Consider the following 22,970-nt stretch of genomic DNA (forward strand, 5'->3'; position numbering starts at 1 on the left):
CCGCGCTGCCCCGCGCCCGGACGCCGGTGCCCACCCTGGTGCCGCACCTCGATGCACATCTCGCCCTCCTTCCCGAAGCTCACCTCGTCGCGATGCCCCCCGCCACTGGATCGTTCCGCCGACGCCACCCGGAACGCCACCGCCATGGCCACCTCGTCGTCCTCCATGACACCTCTTTGAAGCTGTCGCGTCGCTGCACCATGTCACCACGTCGCTGTTGTCACCGTCTCCTCCCCGCGCCCCACTGCCTTGACCCTATGCTCCCGCGGTGAGGCCTCGTCCTCCCCTGTCCCTGTGCCGTCCGCGCCTCCTTCGATGCGCCGCCGCACGCACGCGCACCACCGTGTCAGCCACGATGTCGCCCCCTTTCCACACCTGACCGTGCCCCGCCGCGAGCTGCTGCTATGCTATGGCGCGGCCGGCACCACCATTGCAGCCCCCACGCTCGCCCGCTCGTGCGTGTCCGTACCCGCTCACGGAGCGCTCCCGCGCCCCTGCCTTCGCCCTACCCCGGTCTGGCGCCGCCCGGTGCTCCTCCCATCCCTTTCGCACCGGCCACTGGCGGCCGGCCTCGCCGCGGCCGCGGCCCCCTCGCTGGTCGCCGCCCGGGTCCGTCCCGTCCTGTAGCACCTGTCAGGGTGCCCGCAACCGCGCCCAACACCCGCTTCCCTTGTAACCGTTAAGGCCCTACGACCTATGACAAACAGGGTCCACCCCCTGGAACGTTTCAATAATAATAATAATAAAAGAATTTTAAAAAATAGTAATAATAATAAATTAATTAATATAATTAATTAAATTGATTAATCCTGATTAGATTAACCTAATCACTTAGGTTAGCTAATTAATCTGTTAGGTTAGTTCATAGTCAATGACAGCTGGGACCCACATGTCAGGTTGACCCAGTCAACGCCCTGTTGACTGCTGACGTCATGCTGACATCATGATGATGTCAGCATACACTATTCTGGATAATGTTGATGTAAAATAATTAAATAAATACTAGCATAGTGAAGCTGCAACATTTCACCTCCGGTTCATTTGTCCGAAAACGTGAAACACCGGGGATACTTTCCCGGATGTTTCCCCCTTTCGCCAGTATCACCTACTACCGCATTAGGGCACACCTAACATCGCTCATTGTCATGTCATGCATCGTCATGCTTATGTTTGCATTGTATTTACTATTTCTTCACCCTCTTCTCTCCGGTAGACTATGAGACCGACGCTACTGCTGCCCAGTTCGACTACAGAGTTGACGACCCCTCCTTCTTGCCAAAGCAACCAGGCAAGCCCCCCCTTAATCACCAGATATCTCCTATTCTACCCTTACTACTTGCATTAGAGTAGTGTAGCATGTTACTGTTTCGGTTAATCCTATTCTGTTGCATAGCCTGTCATTGTTGCTACAGTTGTTGATACCTTACCCACAATCCTAAATGCTTAGTATAGGATGCTAGTTTATCATCAATGGCCCTACATTCTTGTCAGTCTGCCTTGCTATACTATTGGGCTATGATCACTCGGGAGATGATCACGGACATATACTATACATACATACATACATACATACTATACAGATGGTGACTAAAGTCAGGTCAGCTCATAGAGTACCCGCGAGTGATTCACTGATTGGGGGCTGAAAGGACATTTGTCCTGACGGCCCTCTCTATGGATCGTTGTGGCAGATCGACAGGGCAGGTTGAGACCACCTAGGTGACAGGTGGGCCTGGCCCTGGTCGGTGTTCGCGGTTACTTCATAATAACACGCTTAACGAGATCTTGGTGTTTGATCTGAGTCTGGCCAATGGCCTATACGCACTAACCAACTATGCGGGAACAATTATGGGCACTCGACGTCGTGGTATCACCCAAAGCCTTCTTGACGTCAGCGACTGAGCGGCGCGCGCTGGATTGGACTGGAACGCCTGCTCTTGTATAAGGGAGGTTTGGTATATATGCTTCCGTCCGCCCTCGCAACATGCAGGTGTGCAATGAGCGATGGGCCCAGACCCCTGCGCCATAGGAGTTAGACCAGCATGCTGACCTCTCTATTGTGCCTAGGTGGGGCTATGACGTGTTGATCTTCCAAGGACAGGCATGACACGGGAAAGTGTGTCTAAACAACGGGGATCGAGTGTGTTGGGTTATGTGGTGCACCCCTGCAGGGAAGTTGATCTATTCGAATAGTCGTGTCCCTCCATAAAAGGGCGACCCAGAGTTGTACCTTGACTTTATGATAACTAGAACTGGATACTTAATAAAACACACCCAGACAAGTTCTAGAGACAACCCGGTGATCGCTTTTCCACAGGGCGACGAGGGGAGGATCGCCAGTTAGGATTATGCTATGCAATGCTACTTGGAGGACTTCAATCTACTCTCTTCTACATGATGCAAGACGGAGGCTGCCAGAAGCATAGTCTTCAGTAGGACTAGATATCCCCCTCTTATTCTGGCATTCTGCAGTTCAGTCCACCGATATTGCCTCATTACACATATACCTATGCATATGTAGTGTAGCTCCTTGCTTGCGAGTACTTTGGATGAGTACTCACGGTTGCTTTGCTCCCACTTCTCCCCCTTTTCCCTCTTCTTGTTGGATGCCACAACCAGACGTTGGAGCCCAGGAGACAGATGCCACCATCGCTGACGACTCCTACTACACTGGAGGTGCCTACTACTACGTGCAGGCCGCTGACAACGACCAGGAGTAGTTAGGAGGATCCAAGGCAGGAGGCCTACGCCTCTTTCGATCTGTAGCCCGGTTTGTGCTAGCCATCTTATGGCAACTTGTTTAACTTATTGTTGCTTCTGCTAACTCGTTTATGTTCGAGCACTTGTATTCGAGCCCTCAAGGCCCCTGGCTTGTAATATGATGCTTGTATGACTTATTTTACTTTTAGAGTTGTGTTGTGAAATCTTCCCATGCATATCTTGACCGTACACATTTGCGTGCATGATTAGTGTACGGTTGAATTGGGGGCATCACAAGTTGGTATCAGAGCCGACTGCCTGTAGGAATGCCCCTTCCACACTCCTTGGCCGAAGTCGAGTCTAGAAATTGCAAAGCTTTTTACTAACTTGGCTGTGCGGCTTACGAGGCCATGTCGCCAGTGGGTGGTATTAGGATCTTTTACTCCTTGTCTATGCTCTGGGACTCTGATCTCCCTTCTATTCGGGTTAAAAGATTTTGCTAATTCTATCTCTAGGTTCTCGTAACTATTTCTCCCGAAGAGCCCTCATTTCGGAAGATCACCTGCTTCGTCAGAAGATTCTGAGGATATCCCTCGATATTTTCCCGAGACCCTTGTGCTCATTGCCTTTGCAATCCAGTGTCACCGATATATCCCCATGGATATCTGTATGCACTTGTCATTCTATCGATCATTCCTCGTCGCTCTTGTTGTTACAAGATGCCTCAAAATATTCGCCGTTGTCCCGAAAATCCTTGGAGTTTACTGTCTTGCAGTTTTATTTCGCATGAAAACCCATACGGGTTTTTCCTCACATTTATCGAGGATCCGTTATTCTCAATTGTTCATGTGTCTCACATAATTCTTCGGAATACTTTTCGATCTTTCGAAAATCCTCTGCAGCCGGTTATTCTTGAAATTCTTGCATGCTTGCATTATGGTTAATTCCATATGACTAGTAGTCCTCGATATCATCCCTTGTCTTAGTCATTTTTGAGCCTATTGAGTCAATATGTGCGTACGCACGCAGTCATCAGGTTATCCTTTTTAAAATTTTCTTCCCGACTCAGATGTCATTCCATACATGAGTTGGTTCTCAGCAATTCAAACCTCTATTGATTGTCCAACTAAGTGTTTTTAACTTATCCATCCTTGATCAGAGCGTCTACTTCTGATCCTTCGTTTTGGAAATCATAATTTCCTTCTATTTAAGCATCAGACTAATCAGGTGATTCTTGAATCTGATGCCTCTGCATTCTTCTTCCCCTGAGTGAGTGCCGATACTCACATCAGCTCCGTTGTGGATTGCCCGATCCATTGTTGGATTGTTATCCGATAGTGTCCTTCATATTCAATCACCTTGTGAGTTCTTCCCCTTATACATAGTGCCTTTGGTAAATTGTATCATCTGCTTGGCCAACCATGCTCTACTTTGAGCTTGTGTATTACTTCTGAAACTTGTGGTATATGTTACTAAGATACCCGATGGGTTAAACCTATGCCTTCCCCTAATCCGTGAGAAATCGAAAGTTTTCACATTTCATACTCTTTCGGTGTTCTACCAAATAAAATTCCAACACTATAGTTTTATCAAAACGAGAAGTGAATGAATGTTATGCATTAAATAAGTTGGAGTCGACCTTTGTAACACCCCAAAATTTTAACCATGAATTGTTTATTAAAATTTGGCCAGGAAATTAAATTTTTATTTCCGGAAATTATCTTTTGACTTCAGAGCTAACCTTTTCTTTAATATTGTGGAGTTTTCCTCCAAAGTCAAAACTTTCCAAAAAAAATATTATTGGACTTGTATACCCTCTCAGGAAAAACAATTCTTTTATCAGTGGATTTATTTGCATAATTGTTTTTCCTGAGCTTTATTCTTTTAAATGATTTTTCATAAGTTTTAGGGCCTCTTTTGCGCTGCAACCATTTGATAAATGCATTTAAAATTTTCACCAAAATTTGGGGATGACATGTGATGTTCCTAAATCACTTTTATGCAAAAATATCCTTTAGTCATTTGGAGATTTAGAGTTTAAACCCAAGTTTTCAAATCTGGACCAGTTGCTCTTTTGCACTACAACCTATTTAAATATTCTTTCAAAACTTCCACCAAAATTAGGGGAGGTCAGTAGGAGTATATAATTCAACTTTGTGCAAAAACCCATTGATGTTCTTTGAAATTTTTTGAGCAAACCATCCTCTTTTGCTCTCTGATCCAGTTTGGCATTTTCTACTGCAACCCCATTTTATTTTGCTCTGCTGCCATGGTTCTTTTTCCTGCTTATAGTCCTCCCTACAAAACGCAAGTCCAGGAGAATGACCCATTGGGGTATTTTTGGTCCATGAAATGATAGCCTCTAGTTCCTGTCCAGATTTGGTTTTCTCAAAACCTTGCACTAACAAGTTTTTGTTTTTGACAAACTAACCTTGCCACCATCACCTACACCTGAAGAGACACTGGTCTGGAGTTTTTGGTCACCCCAAGAGATGCCTAGAGGCACTTGGCATTTCATCGAACAGGTTAGGAGCATGGCAAGTTTTGGCATGCTTTTGGACTTGCATTATGTAGTTACCCTAATGGCCTAACCAGGATGTCCCATGGCTTTACCCTAGCCTATAGACCCACCCTGCTAACCCTCATGTGTTTTGGAGCCCTCTAGCATGCCTTGGCATTTTGCCGAACACGCAGCGTGCATGCTCTGGGCATGCCCAGAGCGCACGTTTTGCACGCGCGCGCATCGAGCCACCGCGTCTCACTACGGCCTCCCCGTGCTCGCTCTGGCCCTTCCCCTCTCACAGCCAGCACGCCTGCCCCCTCTGTCACCACAGAGCCACCCCTGGAGCTCCACAGCGCCGCCGTCAGGTCGGCCGTGGCCACTAGCGGCTGGCCACAGCAGGCTCCTACCCTGGACGGCGCCTCCCGAGCCACCCGCACTCGCCAGCTCGCCCCTGGAGCAGTACCCGCGCGTCCACTAGCCCCTGCCACCACCCCCAGCCTCGACACGTCGCCCTACAGCTACAGAACGGCGGTTCGCCATCGCACTTATCTCCGGCCGCCACGGGACCGACCTCAACCGCCTATAAAAGGAGCTCCAAGCCCATACGGACACCCAGGAAACCTCGTGCCATCCCCCTAGGGCCCCCACAACCAGCAGACGACGGCGGGAGGCCGTCTTCCTCGTCTCCGGCTAGTTCGGCCGCCGCCACTCTCCGGCTCTGTTCGTCTCGAGCAGGCCCTCCCCCGCCCATCTAGCACCACCACCCAACTGCACTTGGTCTTGCGGAGCCGCCCAAACCCTCAGCTTTGACGGAGAGCCACCATAGGCCGAACCCCCAATTCCTCCCGAAGCTGCCGTCCACCGCGGAGCTCGCCGCCGGCGACTCCCTTCACCCCCACCACCCTAGCGACCACCGGGAGGACCGCCTTGGACTGGCGGATCCATCCCTGCCCTCCGGAGCCCGCGGGGAGCCGCCAATCGTCGGCGACGATCGCCGGAGCCCCGCCTCTTTTCGGCCAGAGGAGGAAGGAGGCGGGGGCGACCGGTCAAACCTGACCAGTGGGCCCCCTGGACCCACTGTCAATGACCCCCGCACCGGTCCACATGGTTTAAGTGGAGGCGTAAACTCAAAGATTTGTTGGAGAAAGAAGAAAACTTTCGAAAGTTTTGGAATGCACCCTGCCTCTCCACAACTTGAAGGCAAGCATTCTGAACCCTGGCATAATATTGTCGTGTGTTGTTTGATACGGTTACGACACCCTTGTCTCAGAGTTTCATTATTTTTTGTGAGTATATGAAGGTACTCTTAAGTGCATATTGATGATTCCGTGCTATTGGAATTTGATACATTGTGTTAGTAATCACCCTAGTATGCCTTTCATGCCTACCAGAAGAAATCCGGGAAAGCCTCTGCCTTGGGTAGGCATGAGCTTGTCTCCGGTCTTCGTCGAGACAGTTGTGTCCGGTATGGCATAGTAAGGTATGATGAGTGGTGATTCTGTTGGCTGAAATATATTTGTTATGCTAATCATACAGGGAATACTTAAACCTCCTGAGTCGACCGTAGATCGAGTTTTGTTCCAGTAACCCCCATACTTGTTTCATACTACCACTTGTCCCTGCCACACGTAGGGTACAGTTCAGTAAATTGTCAACCCCTTTCTTCACTACTAGGAAAAGGGCTATAGATGGAATTGACACTAATGGCGCACCAGACATGTGGTGCGCCATTAGTATATACTAATGGCGCACCACACCCTGATGCGCCATTAGTGTTGAAACTACTAATGGCGCACCCTGCTAACGGTGCGCCATTAGTACCGATTTTTTTTGAACTAGTGCGCCTGTCCAAACATACTAATGGCGCATCCTCTGGTGGTGCGCCATTACTAGTTGTAACTAGTAATGGCGCACCGGCCGGAAGGTGCGCCACTAATGTTATTTTTTTTATTATTGTTTTTATTCCTTTTTTTGCAAAAGTACTAATGGCGCACCATCTGGGGGTGCGCCATTAGTAACCTGGATTACTAATAGCGCATTTGTTGCTGGTGCGCCATTAGTAAGTGGGCAGCAACAAGATATTTTGGACAGCCTCTCCTCCCACACTCACTTTCTCCCCACTTCATTCTCTCCACCGCCTCCTCCTTGTCTCGGGTGCCTCCTCTTTTTCACCTCATTTCCACCATAGATTCATTCAAATGAAGTGGTTAAGTTACCTTGTTTTGCTAGGTAAGTAAGGGGGGAAGCTATATTTATGTTGTTCTCCCTACAACAATGTGCACATGCACTTTTTATGGCCTAGCTAGATCTATGTATGTTCGTGGTGTTGCATATGTTTGTGGTGTTGCATATGTGTTTGTGTTTGGAGGTGTACCGGTATTTGAAATGCGATAGTTGCCAATATTTTGCCGGAATGTTGATTCATTTCCGTTTCGGCGAGAATTTTGGCATTAAGCATTCTTTTTGGTCCTATTTTTAGGGAAAGTCGTGCCAAATTTTTTTCTTGGTTCTAAAATATCGTTTTGCTCTACCCCGCAGGCGACCATGGTCCGCACGATGACCGAAGGCATCGTGAATAGGTTTTTGAGGTCCGCGAAGGCCGAGATGCTTCAAAAGAACGAGACAGAGATAAGATGTCCGTGTCGAAGATGCAAGCTGAATAGCCTTATTGCGGACCCGGATTCCGGGCAGGTGCGGGACCACCTGCTCTTGCGTGGTTTCATGGATGGCTATCGGTGGCAAGGTGATGAAGATGACTACGAAGTCGTCCATGGGGGCCGGGCAAGAAATGAGGAAGGGCAACAAGACAACCACCGCGGCTCGGGGGGGCGAGAAGATGAAGAATCCCCAGGAGATGATCACGACGGTGATGCTGTACACAGTCATCATGTAGAAGATGCAGGACATGATGATGATGCCGGCGGAGCAGATGACGCTGGACCATCGATGGGCTGGGTGCAGGACCCTCATATTCAAGAGCTGCTTCTCAAGCAGACGGATAACACAAGAGCTGCCACCCGAGAGAAAGCCAAGAAGGATCAACTTGAGTTAGACGCGGTTACTCCATTGTGTGAAGGATGCATGCCCGAGGATACCCGCCTGAAAGTAACGCTCATGGCTCCGGAGATGAAGGTAAAACACAAAATGACCGACGCATGCTTCGACGAGAACATGTCATTCTGGCACGAACGTCTTCCCAAGGGGAACAAGTGCCCGACTAGTTTGGAGGAGGCAAAGAAAATCGTGTGTCCTCTGGATTTACCGCACGTGAAATACCATGTGTGCATGAACAATTGCATCATTTATCGGGATGAGCACGCGGAGTCTACCATATGTCCGGTGTGCGGTGTCACTCGATACAAGAAGAGGAAGAAAGCTCCTCGAAAAGTGGTGTGGTACTTTCCGATCACTCCTCGTCTGCAGCGGTATTTCACGGACCCTAAGGTAGCAAAGCTCCTGCGTTGGCACGCGGATAGGGAGGAGAAGAAGCGAGAAGATGACGCAAATGATCCGGAGATAGATAAAAAAGACAAGATGCTGAGTCACCCTAAGGATGCGAGCCAGTGGCAAGCGTTGAACTTCGAATACCCAGAATTTGGGAACGATCCAAGGAACATCATGCTGGGTGCGAGCACCGATGGAGTCAATCCATTTGGCAGCCAGAGAAGCACACATAGCACCTGGCCTGTGTTCGTGTGGATGTACAACCTTCCCCCCTGGTTGTGCATGAAGAGGAAGTACATTCACATGAGTATGCTAATTGAAGGGCCGAAACAACCAGGGAACGACATCAATCTGTATCTGGGGCTGCTGAAAGAGGAGATTGACACGCTGTGGAAAACGCCAGCCAATACGTGGGACGCCGCAGAGAAAGAATATTTCCCTATGAGAGCCGCACTGCTCACGACGGTGCACGACTATCTCGGTTACGGATATCTTGCGGGGCAGGTAGTCCACGGATTTTCTGGATGCGTAAGGTGCATGGATGACACAACGTATCGCCAGCTAGATAGAGATCTCGGGTCTTCGAAAACCGTGTTCGTGGGACATCGAAGGTGGCTTCGCGACGATGACCCGTGGAGGAAACGCAAGGATCTGTTCGATGGTGAAACCGAACCCCGAAAACGCCCATGTATGAGGAGCGGCGAGGAAATAGACAAGCCGTTGAAAAATTGGAAAGACTGCCCACTGCCGGGAAAGAAGCAAAAGGCGCCAGAGCCGCTGCTGAAGGTATGGAAAACGAGGTCTGTTTTCTGGGACTTGCCGTACTGGAAGATCCACCGTGTGCCTCACAGCCTTGATGTCATGCATATCACGAAGAACGTGTGCGAGAGTCTGCTTGGTACCCTGCTCAACATGCCAGAGAGGACCAAAGATGGGCCGAAAGCAAGGGCAGACTTGAAATCAATGGGCATCAGGCAGGAGCTTCACGCTATATATGATGATGATGATGATGATGATGATGAGGCGAAGCAGGACATAGAAAGTCGTCGCAAAGGCAAAAAGGCCAAGAAGACCGGAAATGACTACCCTCCCGCGTGCTTCACTCTAAGTCAGGAGGAGATCGAGCAGTTTTTCACCTGCCTCCTAGGAGTAAAACTTCCTTACGGTTACGCGGGGAAGATAAGCAGATACCTAGACCCAGCGAAGCAGAAGTTCAGCGGGATGAAGTCTCACGACTGTCACGTGCTGATGACGCAGATACTTCCAGTTGCAATCCGTGGGACCATGGACGCGCACGTCCGTGAAACGCTATTTGGCCTATGCAACTTCTTCGACGTCATCTCTTGGAAATCGATTGGCGTGAGGCAACTCAGAAGGCTACAGGAAGAGATCGTGGTGATACTATGCGAGCTTGAGATGTACTTCCCGCCCGCATTCTTCGACGTTATGGTGCATCTGCTGGTCCATATAGTGGAGGATATCATCCAACTCGGGCCAACGTTCCTGCACAGCATGATGCCATTCGAAAGGATGAATGGTGTCATCAAAGGATACGTTCGCAACATGTCACGTCCAGAGGGAAGCATAGCCAGGGGCTTTCTGACCGAAGAGTGCATCTCTTACTGCATGAATTATAGAGGCATCGAGAACCCCGTTGGTCTGCCCGTCAACAGGCACCTCGACAGGCTCACTGGATGGGGTCATCGTGAGGGTCGCCGCGAAATGCATGTTGACTTCGAGGGTCGACTCGCCGACTTTGAAAGAGCAAACCTAGTCGCGCTACAACACATAGTCGTGGTCGATCCTTGGGTGGTAGAGCACACAACCTTTATTAAGAAGACGTACAATGACCGAGGCCAACAGAGGACGGACGGAGATATACTCAAAGAGCACAACTCATGTTACGCATTGGTTCAAGCAGAAGCTTCTGTCGTACCCTTTACATGAGGATTCTTCCACGGAAGAACAACTCATATTCGCCTTGTCACAGGGCGTCGAGCACAACCTGATGACCTATGAGGCGTACGATATCAACGGCTACACATTCTACACCGAGGCCAAGGACATGAAGAGCGATGGTTATCAGAACTCCGGGGTAACGATGGAATCCTACACCGGTAACGACAAGGACAGATACTACGGAAGGATCGAGGAGATCTGGGAGCTGAGCTACGCTGGAGAGAAGGTCCCGATGTTCCGTGTCAGATGGGCCAAGAACGTCATCAAAGAAGACCGATATTTCACCACCATGGTTATACCCGAAGACAAATCCAAGACCGCGGGCGCAAACGTCACCGCGAAAAATGAGCCATGGGTACTGGCTTCCCAAGTGGACCAATGCTTCTTCATTACCGACCCGCCAAAGCCCAGTCGTGTTGTCATGAGGAGAGGCAAAAGGAAGATCATCGGAATGGATGGAGTAGCCAATGAGCAAGACTTCGACAAGTACGGCGACCCGAGGATCGAACATGACGACGATGATGAAGTAGCAGCATACACCACAAGAAGAAGCAGGACCACCCTACCTAAAGGACGTCCGTTCCACAGAAGAACTCCATTTGCGAAAAAGAAGGGCAAGAAGATTGTTAACAGATAGCTAGCTAAGATCGATTGTATATAAATCACAGCCTTCATTTCTCGATTGTATTTCATGGGAACTTTTTGAACTATCATGAATATTTTTAAATTTCATGGACACTCGATCTCGATCGCTATGCCACCTCGCCAGATCCGGTCCCCCTCGCCGCCGAGCACCCCCCGGTCCACCGGCCGCCGCCGCCGACCCCCCGCACCCTCGATTCCCCTACTCAACCGCTGCCGCCGACCCCCCGCACCCCTCCCCTACTCAACCGCCGCCACCGACCCCCCGCACCCTCCCCCGCTCCACCGGCATTACTGTTTGATGATATTTTTTAAAAAAATATTACTGTCTTATAAAAAATTACTGTCTTATAAAAAAAATTACTGTCTTATAAAAAAATATATTACTGTCTTATAAAAAAATTACTGTTATGATTTAAACAAGTTTGAACATATTTAAAAACAAATAAGTATCAAACACCATTTAAAATGCATAATTTTTTTTTGTGGAGCCTAGGAATCGAACCCAGGACCTCCTGGTGTGAGAACTGGCACCTGACCAGTCGAGCTAGTAGAGGGGAGTTGATGTGGATGAGGTCACATGGGTGATAACCTGTTGGCTCGAGCGGAAATAAAAAAAAATACTAATGGCGCACCAGGCCGAGGTGCGCCATTAGCATGTATATACTTATGGCGCACCGAGGGGTGGTGCGCCATTAGTATTGTGCCCCCCTACTTCGTACCCATCCCCTCTCTCTCCCTCGCCCGAGCCCGAGCCCTCGATCCCCTCTCTCTCCCTCGGCCGAGCCCTCGCCCTCGATCCCCTTCCCCTCTCCTCTCCCTCGCCCGAGCCCTCGCCCTCGATCCCCTTCCCCTCTCCTCTCCCGACGCCGCCGCCCCGCCGCCCCGCCGCCCTCTACGCCGGCCAGATCCGCCGCCACCTCTGCTCGAGCTGCTCCCATCGACCACGCCGCTGCTCGTGTGCTTCTTCTCTCCCGCGACCCCGCGACCCCGACATCGTCGCCGCGACCACCGTCGTCCCCGCGACCACCGGCCCTCCTCCGCCGCGACGACCAGGCGCCGCCGTCCGCGGACCACCTCGAGCTCTATCCCCGTCCGCGTGAAGATCCCCTCCACTCCGCGGGCAGGGGCTCTTCTCCTGCCGCTGCAGCTACAAGAGGAGAGGAGCACCGGCCAGCCACCACCGACGGACGCCTCCATCCCCCCTTCCTCCTTCGCCCGACGAGCCTCTTCACTCCGGGAACTTGCTGCTGCTGCTAATCCAAGCTGCACCACCTACCTCGCCAAAGCTCTGTCCCGGCAGCTCTCTGTGAGGTAAAAATCTACTTTTCTGATGTACAAATCCCTGTTTGTGCTTGCTTCCATATGTGAGATAGATACCATATTGTTGTTGTGTTTGTGTGAATTATTGCTGCCATATTTGTGTGAATTCTTGCTGCAATAATACAAACTCTGTTGATGTATGTCAAATATATGGTCAGATTAGCCTATATTAGTATATGTGTTGATTGATTAAAGTTTTATGACAACAATGCATGACAGCAAGCAAGCAGAGCGGCTCCTCCTCCCCTTTGACGCCAAGCAAGGAGAGCGGCTCCTCCTCTCCCTCGACGCCAAGCCAGGTGAGCTGCCCCCTCCCCCCTCGGCTGCTTGCTTCTATCCATCCTAACCCTAGCCCCTTCTCCATTGCAGCAGCCCGCCACAATCCTCTCGAGGAGGAGAGGAGAGGAGAAACCCGCGCAGCACAGTCATTTCCCGCACGGCCTCGGCACCGTCTCCTCCCCTCCAAGCTCCATTGAATCCAAGCTGCTGCTAAGGTGAGCTTTTGCATCTGAATTCTCCTCCTCTCCTCCCCTCGGCACTTATGTACTCATTTTGCATCTGAATTTATTTGGATCCATTGCACCTTTGCGTTACAAATTATGAAACTAATGCAATTTGTTTGGTGGGCTTTCGTGGAAATGTGCATCAACTTTCCTGAAAGTTAAGCTTGTCTTGAGTCTTGACTAGGTGTAATTATGAACTGGACGCGCTTTATGACTAGATGGTGATGCTAGGTGTGCTGATGTATACTTGCTGTCAATTGGATCATGCTTCTTTAGGTTTCATTGGTCATGCTGTCAATTTTCTTGTGGAATGTGGGTGTCAATGCGTACTTTGATGTCAATTGGATCATTCTTCTTTAGGTTTCATTGGTTGGCCTGTTATTTTGTTTGCTGCCGTCTTTGTCTAGTAAAACTGCCTGATTAGGTTTCTGTTCAACCTCAGAATGCTTTCAGTTCTGTTTTGTCAGGCTGATATTGACTATATTGTTTAGTTTATACACTAGTTACCCAGAAAGTTGGTCTTCCTCCTAGCAAGAATATACAGTATTAGATAATACATGATGGACAGTACTACTTGTCTATTTACAATGAGACAGGGGGGCCGTGGTATCATTATGGGGCTGTGCTGCTGTATTATGCCTATAAAAACACTTGTTCGGTCAATTAAACAGGGCATTGAAAATTGACAGGGCATTTTTTTTTTCTGTTGAACCTAAGCAATTTCATACGCTTGACAAAGTTGATGCTTTATTCCTGATGTATAATTTGTTTGTCACATGCTACTGTTGATCCCAAGTTTGATGCATAACAATTGTTGTATGAGTTCTCCAAATGAACAGGAGTACTCCTCTATTTTGATATGAAATCACCATGATAGGTCCACATGCTACTGTTGTCAACATGATAAATAGTTTCAGTTAGTTACCTCTAAAACTATTCTTAATTAACTGATGATTTGCTACAACCAGTGCATGCATGCCTTTTTTCTTCTTCATTTTTAGTAAAGTGCTCTATTCTGGGTCATGGACTTTGTGCCATGGACCAGTGCATGCATGCTGCTGCTGCTGTACTACTTGTCAAGTGATGCTGCTGCTGCTATCTGCGAGTTGTTGCTGCTAGTTGTGATTTTGTCAAGTGATGCTGCTGCTACTTGTGATCTTCTGAAATAACACCTTTCTCCTGAAACGTTGATTAATTTCCATTGCGGTTGAGAAATGGGGCACTCCTAGGTCAAGAAAATTAGCAAAGGTCATGCCCAATTTTCTTGACCTAGAAGGTGCCCGATTCTCAACCGAAATAAAAATTAATTCATCGGAGTTCGACTGCGCATTAACCCAACGTGTGCATGACTCGATGGTCCAGGAAGGAAATCGTTTCCTTTCATCAGCTAGAAAAACTGCCAACGTTTCAAAACTGCAACTTGATGAAGATTGGAGTATATCTTAATAAGTTTACCCTGTTGGGGCACATCACATACACACATTTGCTCAAGTCGACTCTGGCCCATGTACAGCTGAAACCCAGTTTAGTTCCTTGTATCACTTGTCGCTGAAAACCGTTTGATTGTTTTCACGGAAATGATTTACAAGTTCAGCAAGTGATGAGGTGTGAGAATAACATATTCATTAGGGTAGGCGTCTCCTGCCCTATGCTGAATGTGGTGCAATTTTCGACGCAGATTCATAATTTGCAGCTTAGCTTATCTCTTGGCCCTCCAATTAAAATATAGGGGTTGACCTTCACCACGGCCGAAGCTTCTCTGCATCTATATATAATGGACATTCCCTAGCTTCTGAACAATCAACACAAAGCAGCAGGCCTGAGTGTCTCCAATAGTCATCCTTGTGTTTGTGTAGGTTTTCTTTCCTTGGTCCATTGAGCCTTCATTCATGGTTATGAATGATATGCAATGATCAGCCTGCTAGCGTTTATCCTCTCCGCGTGTTTGAACACCCTGCGGTGTAGTAAAAAGTAATTACAGATACACTCACCCACATAAGTATTCAACACAATTAAAAAATAGTACAAATTAAGGAAAGGCAATACCATTTCAGACGCTTGTCTTCTAAAAAGAAGAGTGAACTTTCTAGACACACCCCTCAAGAACTAGGTTACCCTGAGAACGTGGACTTGGACCTTAGCAACAACACACTAACAGGTTCTATCCCAAAACACCTAGGCAATATCACAAACATCTCTCAATTGTTCCTTGACAATAACCAACTTTTTGGCGACATTCCTCGAGAATTAGGTTATTTGGTCAACTTAGAGATCTTGTTCCTTGACAATAACCAACTTTTTGACCAAACTTTGTTTCTATTTAGAGAGAAACATGGCCCACAACGATGAGGCTGGGGGTTCGGGCGGCAAGGCATTCTGGGAGCTGTCCAAGGAGATGGAGGAACAACCTCACTTGTATGAGGCCGCCGCCTTCCCCACCGATCCTGAGACCACGGATGGTGCCGCCGAGGATGACCACACTGATGCCACCACTGATGGTGCCGCCGAGGATGCCACCACTGATGATGGCGGCGCACGCACAGATGGCAGCCAACCAAAGAGGCAACGGAAGGACCGGCGCCCGATCGTGCTCCGCACCCTCAAGGAGGAAGTTACTGAAGTGGACTCCAACGGGAATCCAACGGCGCCCGAACGAATAGTCAAGGGGTACTCGCTTCAGCTCGGGTGCATTGTCCGGAGCACCGTCTCGATCAACACCGAGAACCTGAGGCATCCTGACCGAGGGAATTTGCGCAACCTCCTCTTCACGAAGCTGCACGAACGATACAAGTTCCCCGCTGAATTTGAAAACACAAGCCTCAAAGGGAATAAAGTGAACAATGCTGCCCTCACGAAGATGAGCAAGGCCCTGTCTACTTGGAAAAGCAATGTGAAGAGAATGATCGAGAAAGGTGAGAGTTATCGGAAGATCAAGGAGAAAAATCCTTCGATCACCGAAGATGACTACAACGACTTCAAGATCAATTGCTCGAGCACCGCAAGCTCCCAATCAAGTGAGTGGGGGAAACAAATGCGGGAGCTGAACATAGGGGAACACACACTCGGTCCCGGCGGTTACAAAGTGGCGGAGCCTATATGGGACAAGGAGGACGCGGACCGTGCCGAGCAAGGCCTACCGCCCCGCTTCGATAAATACAGTGGTAACAAGCAGACTAGGAACTATGTCAGGGCCCGGTAGAAGGAGGACCCGATAACAAAGGAGCTTACCACGGATCCGAAGACCAGGGCGCTTGAGCTTGTTCTGGTAAGGAATACACCCCCGCGTAATTAGCTCCATATGGTTGCATTCTAATTAATGAAGCCAAATTTCTAAATGGTTCACATTCCTTCCGCAGGCGACTGAAAGCAGTAGTGCGGAGTCGACTAAGAGCAACCCTTGGGACACCACTCTAAATAGGGGGTTGAATGTAATGAAGAACAAGGATAAGCTCAGTAAGCCGACGTCAGCTGGTCGTGTGGCCGGCAAAGGCTTGTCGACAAAATGGGGGTCATACTATACCGCTGGCGTGCGGAAGGAGAAAAATACCAGCTCGGAAAGCCAGGCGCGAGAGGTTCAAGAACTCAAGGCACAGGTGGCGCGGATTCCGGAGATTGTCCAAGCGCAAGTGGAACAACGACTCGGAGCGACAATCACCGCCCTTGTGCCTACCTTGGTCTCGGGGTTGAGTGCGTGGATTGCGGGCGGCCAACAGGGGCCGCCCCCGATTCCTAGCTTCACGGCCAGCAACTCGCATAATGCGATGGCGGGGCCATTGGTGCCTCCGGCGGAGGCGGCATTGGTGTCTCCGACGCCGGCACGGGAGCTTAATGCACCCGGGTGTACGCCGGCCGGCACCTCTTCACCAAGCGTCCCCTCCGTCAACTGCACGCCCGCCGTTGGCGGTGCCTCGACATTAGCCGAGCTCAACGCCATCATCACGGTAACTAATTAAGCCTCTCTTGGCCGAGGACTTCATCTCCTTGCCTTTGACTGGGCATCCGTGACGGCCTATATGTTTCCGCAGGGCGCCGCCGACGTTCCGTGCACTGTCCTCCACTTCGTGAACAACGAGTTGGTCGATGTCGCCAAGGGCAAAATCGTTCAACCGGGCAACCCCTTGTTCCACGGTACCCAGATGCCACCCAACTTGTTTAGGGTTCAACTGGTTCGGGTGCTGCCAGGCTGCGATGACTTGTTACCTCCGATTCGACCCGTCGGGGCCGACGATGAAGACGTGATGACCCTCAGCGCCTGCCTGAGCTGGCCCCTGCTTTGGCTGAAGAGCCAGATTCGTTTGGGGACGGGGGACACCACCCCAAAGACAACACCGCCAGTCGTGCCGGCGCCAAGTCGGCCCCATGGCAAGACCGCCGTAACGGTGCCGGACATCCCTATGCCACTGGATCCAAACATGCATATGGCACAGGATCAGAACGACGACGACGACGACGATGATACATTTGGCAATGTCGATCAGTACTTTGCCGAGCATGGGTACGATGGCGACTTCATGGGGCCTCCTTCTCAAGAACCATACCCAACAAAAGACATGTGCGATCTAGCTCATACCGCGGAGAAGCCAAGTTGCAACAGGCGCCGTCTGGTGTTCAGCTCTCAGGAGACGCCTCCAGCTGCCGACTTCACCGAGCCTCAGATAGGCGAGGTGCGAAATATTATCAGCCCCAACACACTCAAGAAGGCGGTCTGTGATCAGAACTCGGTCCCATTACAGGAGAAGAAGAAGGCACGCAAAAGAAAGACTAAGAAGGGTGCGAGCCAGCCGGCACCGAGTACAATCCGTGCTCAGGACGGGCCACCTTCACCGCAGGATATCTCGAGGAGGGTGCATGTGGCGGGTAGGGCGATGCTACCGACAAATATGCTCAATGCTGCAACCGGTGCTATGCGGAGTCTGCATGACAGTGTTCTTGCTTTGGAGAAGCGGCGTCTCAGAAATAAGGATGTGGCGTACCCTGTTTTCGCGGCCAAGGTGCCAGAGGGCAAGGGCTTTGTGGATAACTCCATCGGGCGTACGATCGTCCTGCGTTTTGATGACATCCACGCTATGTTGAACCTTCATCCGCTGCACTACACCTTCGTTCGGCTATTTTCGCTGAGTATGGAGATGCAGATCATTCGCGACAAGACCCCGGACATCGTTATAGTCGACCCCTTCTACATGCTTTCCAAGATCTTGGGCAGCGCTTGGGACCGGCAAGTCGCGAGTTCTTACCTCAAAGGCGTCATTCGGGCAAACCAAGATAAGGATAACTTCCTCGTGCCTTACTTTCCCGAGTAAGTCCTCCCCTCAACCAGCCCATAACATATGAATTCTTACATTTCGATCGTTTTTCTTTTAACATTCCGTGTTTTCTGCAGTGACACACGTTGCACGCTCATCCTCCTAAACCCCAAATATTCTATGGCCACGTATTTCGACCCGGACCGTCAGTCGAACGTAGACTACACAAATGTCAAGAAGGTTCTTGATGATGTTCTCCCCGGCTACGCCCAATCTGGAGGCACCTTCACCAGGCCTATTCGTAAGTACGGCAAGCACGTGTTCTCCCACAATACGACGTTCTGCTGCGTCAAGCAGCCGCCTGGCGGTCAGAAGGGTGCCTACTACGCCATCCATCACATGCGGGCGATCGTACGGGACCATCATAACTTCTTCTACCGAGTAAACTCAAAGATTGGGCCGCGAGCGTGTCGGCAATCCAGGACGCGGACCTCCGACGAGAATTCTTTCGCATCCAGTCGGAGTTTGCGGAAATCATCCATCAAGATGTCCTTCGTACCTCGGGGCAGTTCTACCTCAGAAATCAACCGTCCAACAGTGACATCGACACAATGCTACAAATGCAGGATGACAATGCCCGTTCTTTCATGACTCCCACGATAGACGGCGGCTTCATCCACGCTCCGGTCCCTTGAGTCGAGTTGTCTAGTTCTGAAACATCGATTGGCTCATGTTGTAATTAAACTTTAATGAACTTGTAGTATGTCTTTTTGGTTTCGAGAGTCGTTCAACTTAGATGTAATCAATGCTATTAATGTCTTGCTTTTCTCTTCCGATCGTTCTGTTGCATACTTATATATTGCTTATGTATTGTCTGTGAATTGGTACTAACGTTTCGTTTGGCTAGTGCATAGCGATGTCGACGTATGTCGTGTACAAGGGTAAGGTTCCCGAAGTCTACGATGACTGGGAGGAGTGTCGGAGACAGGTTCACCGATTCGGCGGTAACAGTTACAAAGGGTACACCACTAGGGCCGAGGCCGAATCTAGATACGCCCGCTATCTAGCGGGAGAGGGGAGGGAGCGTTGGAGGAACCGGATGAAGACGAGTTTCATTGTGATGATGCTCATCATGATGACCGCAGCTCTCTTCTATGTGATGGTAGTTTAGATGATCGATATCGACTTGTAATGTGAAGATAGACTCGCTACTCGCGGTCTCGAGACTTGTAATATAATGTTCTATCTTTGTTCGGTCTTTTCAATTCGGAGACTAATATGATGAATTGTATTCGGAGACTAATATGATGAATTGTATTCAAAGACTATACATTTGATGAATCTGTTGTTGATGTGTGCTGTCTATATTTTGTCAAACTATACATTTTGTAACCTGTGCAAAAAACAGAAAATAAAAAATAAAAAAAACCTAATATTCATACTAATGGCGCATCACATGACAGTGCGCCATTAGTATGACAGTGCATACTAATGGCGCATCACTGGGAAGTGCACCATTAGTATGCCGCGGTTACTAATGGCGCATCCAGAGGTGGTGCGCCATTAGTATGCCAAAGCACCTGGGTATACATGGCCCCTGGGAGGCATACTAATGGCGCACCCTGGCATATACTAATGGCGCACCCGAGGTGCGCCATTAGTATACCAGATACTAATGGCGCACCAGGTGGTGCGCCATTAGTAAAAATTACTAATGGCGTGCTATCAATGGCGCACCACAGATGCGCCATTAATAGCCATAATAGGTGCGCCATTAGTAGGGGTTTTTCTAGTAGTGCTTGGCACACACCGTACAGAGAGGCCATGGTGGAAGATACCGGCTGCATCTGGTAGGCACCCCTTAGTAGCGCGCGGTATAAATTTGATCCCATGCTAATCGAGGTTGTAGCCTCCCCACTTAGAGTTTTGCTTGACATGTGTCGTGGGTGATTCCAGACGCCGGTAAGTTAAGCTGGTGTGTGCGGGTCAGGTGCGTTTTCAATTAAAAGACTGTAGATGGAATTAGTCCCGATGGACTAAAGGAATCCATTACTCGTCGGTAAAGAGTACACCCTCTGCAGAGGTTAAATCTATTCGAATAGCCGTGTCCATGGTTAAGGACTACAGTCTGGGATGGGTCAAGTGTCGGTCTTAGTGTCGGTCTTCGGAGGAGAAACTGCTAAACCAGAACATGGATCATGACTTGTGACTTATGATGATTATGATTATTACTATTATGGACTAACCATTTACATTATTTGTATTGTTGAGTATCCCTGGGACGGTTCTACCTCCTGGACATTCACTGTGATTAAATCATTTATAAGCCCTCTATGTGGTGTCGCTGAGACACCCGACTGTGGCATACTTGTCATTTATTTACTTGACAAGCCCTTTATGTGGTGTCGATGAGACGCCCGACCGTGGCATACTTGTTATTTATTTACTTGATAAGCCCTTTATGTGGTGTCGCTGAGACACCCGACTGTGGCATGCTTGTTATTTATTTACTTTATAAGCCCTTTATGTGGTATCGCTGAGACGCCCGACTGTGGCATGCTTGTTATTGCTATTATTTATAAGCCCTTTATGTGGTGTCGCTCAGACGCCCAACTGAGGCATGCTTGTTATTTACTATCCTTTCGAGGCGTCGCTTCAGACACCCGATCGATGCATTTTACTTCTACTCTGTTATTGCATATTCATGTTCTATATAAATAACCTGCTTGCATGCATCAGGGATTTTTTTGACTGACGTTATGGTCATAGAATATCTCAGAGTATGATTATCGTTTGGTATATTATACCCGTGTTCATAATGTTTGCGAGTACATTTAAAGTACTCACTGGCTTGTCCCTGGCTATTGTCTTGGCCAGATTTCTTGCTTGGAGAGGAGCGTTGTGATGACAGCCCCGGAACCTAAGCAACGGTGATAGCAGCCTCGCGAAGATAGGAGTTATCCTGGTCAGCTGTTCCTGTGGGAAATGGAGTCCCATAGTCGCAGAAGAACCACAATCCACTTCCGCCATCAACCACTAGAATCCTTGTGTTGTACTCGTAGGACAGAATGGTCTTGTACTACATATTGTGTAATTTCACTTGGAGTGTCTGTATCAAGTTGGTGTCTCATCAGCTAACAGTAATCCTAGGGCTGCTGAGCACAAGGCCCATTTTCTGGGAAATTAATACCCGGAAAATCCGGTCCTGACAAACTTGGTATCAGAGCCAGGCTGACCATTGGCTAATCCTATCTTAGCTAGAGCAAAAAACCTAGATTAACCAACCCACCAGACCTTAACCTAGCCCCGGCCAAGCTTCCCATGCAAGATAGCCTCACAGTGACCCGACACCTTTTGGCAGTCGGTGCCCAACCTATCAGCCTAGCCTGTCGATCACGCGCCAGTGGCCGACACCTAGATTGTCTCATTCGCAAGCGTGTGAAGGAAGACTCCGTCCCCTTTTTCTATAAAAAGTGCATGCTAGCCTCGACACAACACAACACAGCCTGTTCCCCAAGCCGAGCTATAATGCCTGGCCCTATCGTACACAATGAGACCACAGCAACCAACCTTGGAGGTTTTGTGACCGTGCTAGCAAACCGCACCCGCCGTGCCTTTGCATTTGAAGAGCCCCCAGATTATGTTGTGTACCAAGGACCCATGAGCGGTGAGAGCCGTCAATTCTGGGCCACTGTGCACGTCTATGTTAGGGGTCTATCACCAGAACGCCCCTACAGGTTCACCGGAAGGACAATTTCCTTTGAGCCACAAGCCATCCAACTAGCTGCTCGAGAGGCCGTAGTTCAACTCCGGCACTTGTCGCCCAGAGTTAACTGCCGCTCGTTCTACTACTACCCCAGCCGTGACTGGTATGGTAGGCCACCCCAAGTTGCCAACGGAGATCACAAGACGGATCCTTCTTTGTTCCTCTAGTGCGCTATGTAGGTGCACTAGAGGAACTGTTTGATCAAATCACCCTTGATCTGATCGCAGCTCGTGGAGAACTGGTTCGCCGAGCCCGAGCAAGAGGAAAAGACGAGCCCGACGCCGACAACCCAGTCGTGCTGTTCGGACACCCGATCGAGGCCTTGAGGTCTGCCCCAGCCAACGACCAAAATACTTTGGTGTCCCCAGTGGTGCTTCGTCGCCTTTTGGGAACACGCTCCAGCGGCATTGTGGTCAACAATCCCCGGGATGGTCATCATTGCTACCCCGACCCTGCAGACCCTCAACCCCCTCCAGCTAATCCCGACGGTGAAACCCGTGGAGAAGCCTCGACGTCCACAAGGCAGGCCCGCTTAGATATTTACGAGGTAGACTAAGTCACTCGAGTGGTACCGAGTCTCAGTATGCCCACGCCCTGTAATTATGTAATCTTGCCTCGCCTTGAATAAAAGCATCCTGCTTGTGTGCCTCTGTTTTGAATAGTAGCCTTGCATAAATATGTTAGCATGCGGTCGCATTCTTAATTTCGGGCACAACTACCAAAAAAAAGCCAACCTCGACGACACCCACAGTAATACGTCGCTTTTGTGAGATATGTGTACCTGTAGCATTGACCCCGACCCCCATAGAGTAGAACCGACAAACTAGTTACTCTTCACCACGGTAAATAACCCATCCCCAATGCTATATAAAAGGCCACCTCGTGACCTT

At 49.5% G+C, this 22,970-nt stretch overlaps 1 pseudogene; it reads left to right on the forward strand.

Moving 5' to 3' along the window:
* Nucleotides 1-315: 315 nt before the first annotated feature.
* The window catches only part of LOC119308935, a 111,027-nt pseudogene continuing 88,372 nt past the window's right edge, over nt 316-22,970 (forward strand).

The sequence above is a fragment of the Triticum dicoccoides genome, chromosome 5B (genome assembly GCF_002162155.2).
Source record: "Triticum dicoccoides isolate Atlit2015 ecotype Zavitan chromosome 5B, WEW_v2.0, whole genome shotgun sequence".
Lineage (NCBI taxonomy): Eukaryota > Viridiplantae > Streptophyta > Magnoliopsida > Poales > Poaceae > Triticum > Triticum dicoccoides.